General features: G+C 46.0%; 1 pseudogene; it reads right to left on the bottom strand.

The window, feature by feature from the left end:
- Positions 1–4507: 4507 nt before the first annotated feature.
- LOC117065076 lies at positions 4508–7303 on the bottom strand (annotated as a pseudogene).
- Positions 7304–8594: the final 1291 nt, after the last annotated feature.

The following is an 8594-nucleotide window of genomic DNA, read 5'->3' on the forward strand; positions in this document are numbered from 1 at the left end:
GGCGTCAAACTTTATTTTTGGCGCAGTTAAGGTATTGCCACTAAGAAATCTTGGTCTCTGAGAAATATCGCGGGTTGGAAGGTTGTACGGTGCTTCCACCGAGAAAGCGCCTACCCAGTGCAATACGCCTGTGACAGAAAAGCCGAGGACAAGCCCTTCCCATGAAAGTCTCGGCCAATCACGGTGCTGAGACAGCAAGACACACAGCGCGGTGAAAGTGGCGGTGCTACGACAGAGGAAGCGATACCACAAAGAACTTCTGAATCTTGAGAACGATAAATGTTCTGGGTTTTTTTGTTTGTTTTTTTTTTTTAGAAGGAGTCTTGCTCTGTTGCCCAGGATGGAGTTCAGTGGCGCAATATCGGCTCGTTGCAACCTCTGTCTCCCGGGTTCAACTGCTTCTCCTGCCTCAGCCCCCACCCCCAGTAGCTGGGATTACAGGCATGCGCCACGACGCACGGCTAATTTTCGTATTTTTAGTAGAGACCGGTTTCAGCAGGTGGCCAGGCTGGTCTCCATCTCCTGACCTCAAATGATCCACCCGCCTCTGCCTCCCAAAGTGCTAGGATTACAGGCGTGAGCCACCGCGTCCGGCTGAAACGTTGTTTAGTTCAGCGCTAACAACAGTGCAGTAACCGAGAAAACAACGAGTCTCCGCTATTAGCGAAAGTGCTGATGCGAAACCGCTGGCTCGGCATAGGAGCAGAACTGCGGAAAAGAACCCTAGAGACCAGGCACCAGCTCGGCTCCAAGGCGGGGCGGGAGAAGGCAAGTTAGCATAAAGCTGAGACGTGATACTCAAACTCAGTAGAAGAAATATGCCACATTTACTATCCTGGGGAAGGCAGTGGGTAAGAAAAGCTAAAATGCATAACATTTAAATAAAAAACAAGTAACGAAATATTTAAAGCAAACAAATGAAAATAAAATACACCAGTAACCTCCCTCCCAGAACAAGATACATCAAAAAAAATTTTTTGAGTATACAAAACATACAAAGAACCCTACAAAGAAATTGCAAACAGTGCTGAATGCAGCGATATATCCTACCACTGTATTTGCATTAGCACTAAACCCGTGCCTCTTGCGCCTATCCGAAATTTCCTCGGATTAAGAGGAAATAGCCATGGATAAACAGATATTTGCAACACCAAAAATGTCCTGTAGCCTAGACACCCCAACTTCCACATGAGGCTATGCTACAAGCATAGCCAGAGCGAGACTCTCTATTGCGAAATCATACTTGGTATGACTAAAATGATTCCAGGCAGTGCTAAACCCTTTGTTTAAAAAAATTACGGCCGGGGTGCGGTGGCTCACGCCTGTAATCCCAGCACTTTCGGTGGCGGAGGCAGGCGGATCACAAGATCAGGAGATTGAGACCATCCTGGCTAACACGGTGAAACCCCGTCTCTACTAAAAAATACAAAAAATTAGCCGGGCGTGGTGGTGGGCGCCTGTAGTCCCAGCTACTCGGGAGGCTGAGGCAGGAGAATGGCGTGAACCCAGGAGGCAGAGCTTGCAGTGAACCAAGACTGTGCCACTGCACTCCAGCCTGGGCGCAAAGCAAGACTCCATGTCAAAAAAAAAAAAAAGTTACTCTTGTAGGCCAGGTGGGGTGGCTCTCACCTGAAATCTCAGCACGTTGGGAGGCCAAGGTGGGCAGATCACTTGAGGCCAGGAGTTGGAGACCAGCCTGGTCAGCACAGGCTGGTCTCTCCTAAATACAGGAAAATTAGCCAGGTGTGGTGGCACATGCCTGTGATCCCAGCTACTGGGGAAGCTGAGTCAGGAGAATTACTTGAACCCAGGAGGTGGAGTTTGCAACTAGCCGAAATCATGCCGCCTCACTCTAGCCTGTGTGACAGTGCAAGACTGTCTCAAACAAACAAACAAAAACCCCCCAAAAACTAAGTTACCATTCTGACTAGGTTGATCAACATGAAGACACTGCCAGCTAGTATCAGTTTGCCTCTTTAGATCCCCATACCACTCTTCAGTCAGCACTATGTTGCAATAAGTAACCTGTATGGACTGCACTGGAGAACTAATTTTGCCTGCAGGCTTCCCATTGAGTTGAGGCACTGGAACTGACACCAGCTGTTCAGAGATGCGAATTAGTAATTTATTATCTTGCTTTGTTTCACCTGGACCTGGTATTGAATTGTTTTGTCTGAAGTCAAAAATAGGCCAGCTGCAGTGGCCCACCCCTGCAACAACAGCACTTTGGGAGGCCGAGGCAGAAGGATCACTTGAGGCCAGGAGTTCAAAACCAGCTTGGGTAATAGAGTGAGAACTCATCTCCACAAAAAATTGCAAAATCAGCCAGCCAGGCATGGAGTCACCTACCTGCAGTCCAAGCTACTTGAAAGACAGAGAGGGAGGATTGCATGAGCCTGGGTGGTTGAGGCTGCAGTGAGCCATGCTTGTGCCGCTGCACTCCAGCCTGGGTGATAAAGCCAGACCCTGTCTAAAAAAAAAAAAAAAAAAAAGTGGGGAGAAAGCCAAAAATACTGTGGAGTGGCCCTTTCTTCAAGCATTTGCTTGCTTTCTCTAACACCACTCATTCTATTCCCCTACTGAGCTTGAAATGATAATGCTTTCTTCAGGTGTCAGGTCTGGAGTGCTGGTGCATCTATCTCAAAACGCTGTCTCAAAACTCCAACAAGGAGCACCTAACGGTACTGGGTGCAATGTCGCTGGAACGGAGCAAACAGCAGTTCTGGAACCTAGAAATAACAGGCTCTGCGAAACCGAGGACTCTGTGCCTGAGAGAAATTGCTGGTTTCAGACATAGCTGGTTTTAGAGAAAGGAACGGCATTGTTATCTAAAAAACACAGACAGAAATACCGCCACAAACACCGGTACAGGGACAGCTGACACGAAGAACCAAGGGAAGCTGCTGAGAGCTGCGCCCCCACAGAATAACTGCCAGCTGCCACAGTGCGAGTGAGAAACCGGCCACTCCATGCAACAACCAGTACTGCCATGGGGGAAAGCATCTGATGTCACCAACAAGTGGTGCTACCAGGAGAAATAGCCGCCTTTGAAGAAAACAGCTAGGAATGCGACTGAGAGACACTCGGCTCCCAGGAAGAATCAGCATTTGTTCCAAAACACAGCCGGATGAACCAAGAATCTGCGGAGTGGTTGAACCTATCAGAGACACAACTGAGGAAACGGGTCACCCAGCACCTCAATGTCCTGGGCTCTAGCAGGCCTCACAGAAGCAACTGGTAGTGCAACCAACAAGGAGCATCTAGCATGGTAATGCCATCCACGAAAGGCCAGTAAGGCGAAAAGACTAGAGTGTTTAGTTCCAGGGATCATAAGCCATCACAAACCAGACAGCATAAAGCTGAGGGTTGACAAAAGAAAAATTAGTAACTGTTGTTTTTCAAAAGGGCAAGTTAGCTGAAAATAAAATAAAAACAATACATTTGGAAAAAAATCATAAAATGAAAATTCAAAACCAAGCAAAACATAGAAAACTGACTCTACAAAGAAGAAAATGCAAACACTTCTAAACAATGTGGTTTCACAGCTGTGATATCGCTGTCACGCCTGTATCAATATCTGCTTGGTCTCACCAGGACTTCTAACTAAGGGACTGCAGGCACCACTAAACCGCTACTTGCTACTCCTAAAAGATCTCCACCGACATGCCCGGACTTCTATATTTAAAACTCAGGCATAACTAAAGTAGGATAAGTCATTATGAAACCAAAAGTTACTGGGACTAAGAAGTCGCAGGGATGGCTATGCTAGTACTGGTTTCGACTCAATCTGGACTTATTCCAGCCTAAGAAATCACATTCACGGGGGGACTTAGAATGGAAGCATGGACTTGTTAGTCTAAGAAATCCCTAATCCAGGACTCGCTCAGAATAAGATATTTTGAACACAGGCTTAAGGCTCTTTATCACAGGTGAAATAAACTGATACTTGTTCTGCTTAAATCTGGATTCCCTATGCAGAGAAACCACAATCAGGGCTATATTCTGACATGTAGGAGGTTTAAAACTGAAAAGACAGACAAATCAGGCAAGGCCAACCCGGACCTGCTCTGTCTACTGGAATTACTAAACAAAGTTGTGGTACGATTAAGTAATTGGTAGTTATCTTATAAACCACACTAAATTATTATTCCAAAGAAAAAGACACAGGAAACACTGCTAGCCCTGGGACCCATGAATAAGTAATCTTTTAAATTACTTACTTATTTGAGACAGGGTCTCGCTCCATTGGAGTGCATTGGTGCCTTCCAGCTCAGTGCAGCCTCCATCTTCTGAGCTCAAGGGACCCTCCCACCTCAACCTCCCAAGTAGCTGGGACTACAGGTGCATACCACCACACATGGGTAATTTTTGTACTTTTTGTAGAGACAGGTCTCACCCTGTTGCCCAGCCTAGCCTCAAACTCCCGAGCTCAAGCAATCCCTGTGCCTCTGCTATCAGAAGTGCTGGGATTACAGGCGTGAGCCACGCTGCCTCGCCTGATAAGTAATATTAAGAACTGGTCATCTGTGCAGTTGTATTAATATAAGTAATTGTGTGATTCTTCCACTGTAGCAGGACGAACCACAGACAAAACTCCTCAGATACTGAGTTAAAGAAGGAAGGGGCTTATTCAGCTGGGAGCATCAGCAAGACTCCTGTCTCAAGAGCCGAGCTCCCCGAGTACACAATTTCTGTCCCTTTTAAGGGCTCACAACGCTAAAGGTTTCACATGAAAGGGTCGTGACTGATTGAGCAAGCTAGGGGGTACGTGACGGGCTGAATGCACTAGTAGTCAGAGTGAAACAGAACAGAGCGGGAAGTTTCACAATGTACTTCTATACAATGTCTGGAATCTATAGATAACATAACCGGTTAGGTCAGGGGTCAATCTTTACCAGGCCCAGGGCGCCGGGCCGAGTTGTCTGCCTGTGGATTTCATTTCTGCCTTTTTAGTTTTTACTTCTTCTTTCTTTGGAGGCAGAAATTAGGCATAAGACAATATGAGGGGTGGTCTCCTTCCTTATCATGAGAAATAGCAAAGATTGATAAACCCCTCAGTCTTATGACTGCCAATAAAATTCCTGAGTGTAAAACACAATGAATTGCTATACTGAAAAAAAGACAGCTGTTAGAACAAAAATAAAATTAACAATTGAATTTAAAAAGACATAACGTAAAATATGTGAAATACAATTAAATAAAAAAATACATTTAGAAAGCAGTAATTAGAAAAAAGTAGGAGTAAGATTTGAAAATAAAATGGAAAAAAAAATTTTAAATTTGCCAAAACTCTAAGAATTCTACAGTCATAAAATAGATTTCTCAAAGTTGAAACAGATAAAAATGAAATATATAATAAAATAAATACAAATGTTTAAAATATATGGAAACTGCAAGTAATAAGCGACCCGAAACAAGGGAGATTCATCAGCAAAAGATATTTTAAAAATTGACAACCAGCAATGAAGGCACATCTTAATGTATTTTTATTTTCTAGGTGAAGACGTTTGGTAACTGAGAATCTTTTCATGGAGGAGAATCCCAAAAGTCTTCTGCTGCTATCTAAGGCTGCTTAGCTCCACAGATCTGTGGGTAGCACACCCAGAGTACAGAGAACCCGGCACAACCAAGGTGACAAATCCACTCCAGGCAGCCTGAGAAACTCGGGAGGTGGCGCCACCAATTCAGGACAGGAGGATGGTGGCATTCCAGCTGTCAGAGACCTTGGAGTCCTGCTGTCTGTCCCAGGGGTGGGGAGGACTGCACAAGGGAAGTGGCTGGAGCATGAGTCTCTAGGGTTCCTCTGCCTGTTGCACCTCTTCTACAGGTGCCTCTTGCTGCTTCTGTGTCCCCGGCCAACTGAACTCAGCGGGCTGGGCTGTAGTTGGTTCTAAGGTGCCCTGGACTCCAGGAAAGAGTCCGTTTTGCGGGTAGACTCCAGGTAGCCGCCAGCAAGGACCGGGAAGCAGTCCCAAATCACAGCTGTCCAATGAGTACTCTCCTAGTACTGGATACAAAGGGAGACGCCGCGGACCACAATCTTCTGAACTCACAATAGGCGGAGGCTGGGGCTCTGGCGCCACCTCTGCGGAATCCAAAACACGCTTCACAAAGCCAAGAAAATGTTGCTCCATCGCTTAAGCCTCAGACCGGGAGGAAACAAATGTTTGCGCTGATCAAGGAGTGCATTGTGCACTACCATCACTCTAGGTATTTATGCTCTCCAGAGCCCGTGGCGGAGGCCAGCCAGATATTAAGAAATCAATAGTAACAAATGCACGAAAATTAGTAGACATATGAAAAACAATAAAATTTTAGAGAGTACATAGAACCAAAACAAACTGTCATTCCGATAGAAAAACAGAGAGAAAAGAAACCGAAATGAAACGAACACTAAGCAAACCTTGCAGAGAACTATCACTGCGGAACGCAAGTATAAAAGAGCACTTCAAAGGCCAAGAACTATCTCTTTCCGGAAACGAGCCCCGGAAAACTGTCCGCTAGGGCTCTGCTCTGCCAACAACCTTGCTAAGGAGAAACTGGCGCGTTGAACTTAGCAAGCGCCTGCACCTAGCGGATAGCGCCGGTATTGCCAAACATCCGTTTAGGTCCCAAAAGTGGTGCTGCTAGAGAGAAACAGCGTGCTCTAAGAAAGGAGCGGTGTTTGGAGGAATTAACACACTCTGTTTAAATATGTTGTGACAGAAAAATGTGTTGTAGCATTTTAATGTGTTTTAATCCGTTTAATGTGTTTAATCAGTTTAAGGTCTTTTAACCCGTTTTAATGTGTTGTGACAGAAAAAGCGCCGGCTAACGGTACCAAGGAATTGCTAGTGCATACAGCAGCTCGGTGCAATCACTGTTCTTCACCGCAAAACGGAGTTCAGGAAATTCCTAGGAGATACTAGCGGTTCTAGGACCGAGAAAGTGACAGCACTGAAAACATAAGGACCCCGCGAGCAGGAAACGTCACGCTGGGTGCAGCAACTAACTGAGCAAACGCCTAGTGGGCACTGCTGGCAAACGTGCTGATACTAAACTGTCAGCTCCGCACAGGAAGCAGAGCCGCCAGACAGAACTCGGGACCTGACACCAGCGAGGCTAAGACCGAGCTCGGCTCCCTGGCCCCTGAGAGAACAAAAGTCAAGGAGCAAAAAGCTGAGACACGGAAAACTAGCAGGAAAAACATACATTACAGGCTGGGTGCGGTGGCTCACGCCTGTAATCCCAGCACTTTGGGAGGCCAAGGAGGGCGGATTGCCTAAGGTAAGGAGTTCGAGACCAGGCTGGCTAACATGGTGAAACCCCGTCTCTACTAAAAATACAAAAAAATCAGCCAGGCGTGGTGGCGCACACCTGTAGTCCCAACTACTCGGAAGGCTGAGGCAGGAGAATTGCTTCAACCCGGGAGGCGGAGGTTGCAGTAAGCCAAGATGATGCTATTGCACTTCAGCCTGGGCGACAGGGTGAGACTCTGTCTCAAAAAAATAAATAAATAAAAATTAAAAATAAAACTTTAAAATAATAAAAGTCTGAAATGCAAGTAAAAAATGAAAACAAAACATCGGTAACATCGTTCTAAGAATAAAATACACAAAAATAATTTTAAAATAAGCAAAAATTACAGGGAACCAACCCTACAAAGAAGAAATTACAAATATTGCTAAACAATGCAATCCTACGATTAGGATATCCCTGTCAGATATAATACCCCTACAGTTTGCACCTGTCTAAATTTCCTACGACAAACAAACAAAAATAGTCACGGTTAAATCTGTTTAGCTCCAACTAAAAAATCGTAGTAGCTGGTATATCCCGATTTGGTCCACAAGAGGAAAAAGTCGCGTTAAGCTGGACTTACTATTGTCAAAGGGAGCTTGGTAAAACAGAAATTGCGTTCGTCGGCATTTCCTGACTTCCACGGGAGTTTAAAAAACACGCAAGCATAGCTAAGACGGGACTCGATATTGCAAAACCGAACTTGGTATAAGAGCTCCCAACACTGCTTAACAGGTCATCAGTAAACCTAAAACAAAACAAAACAAAAAAACAAAAACAAAAAAACGCATTCGCTGGTATCCCCATTTCTACAGGAGTTAAACATCTCTTGCGGAGCTAAAGCAGGGCTTACTAGTAGGAAACCAAAACTTGCCAGAACTAAGAAACCTGAGGCTGGGCTGACCCCATGGTTGTTATAATTAGAAATCCGAGGCTACAGGAAACCCGGAGCTGCTGAAAAATGAGTCACAGGGTAACTTCGTCTTGCTATGGCGAAACAGTGTCTTTCCGCGACCTAGAAATCGCAGCCTGGGCTAGACCGGTGTTTGTCCTAAGTCGGGACTTTCTTGGGCTGATAAATCACATTGTGGTTATTCCCCCACTTGGACAAGGAGTAGGAATCGCAGGCACCACGAAATCGAAATGTGCTAAGCCCAAGAAGCCAACGACGCGCGAAACCGCCGGGGTCCTGCTACAGAGAAGCCAGCGGCGCCGCCACAGGACTGAGTTCTGGAGGCCGAGCCAGAGCCCGTGCTGCACTGCTGGCGGCGCTGGGATGGGACCGCGCCCGTGCAGCGCCACTGTCAGCGACTCTG

The sequence above is a fragment of the Trachypithecus francoisi genome, unplaced genomic scaffold, assembly GCF_009764315.1.
Source record: "Trachypithecus francoisi isolate TF-2019V2 unplaced genomic scaffold, Tfra_2.0 Lachesis_group2, whole genome shotgun sequence".
Taxonomy (NCBI): Eukaryota; Metazoa; Chordata; class Mammalia; order Primates; family Cercopithecidae; genus Trachypithecus; species Trachypithecus francoisi.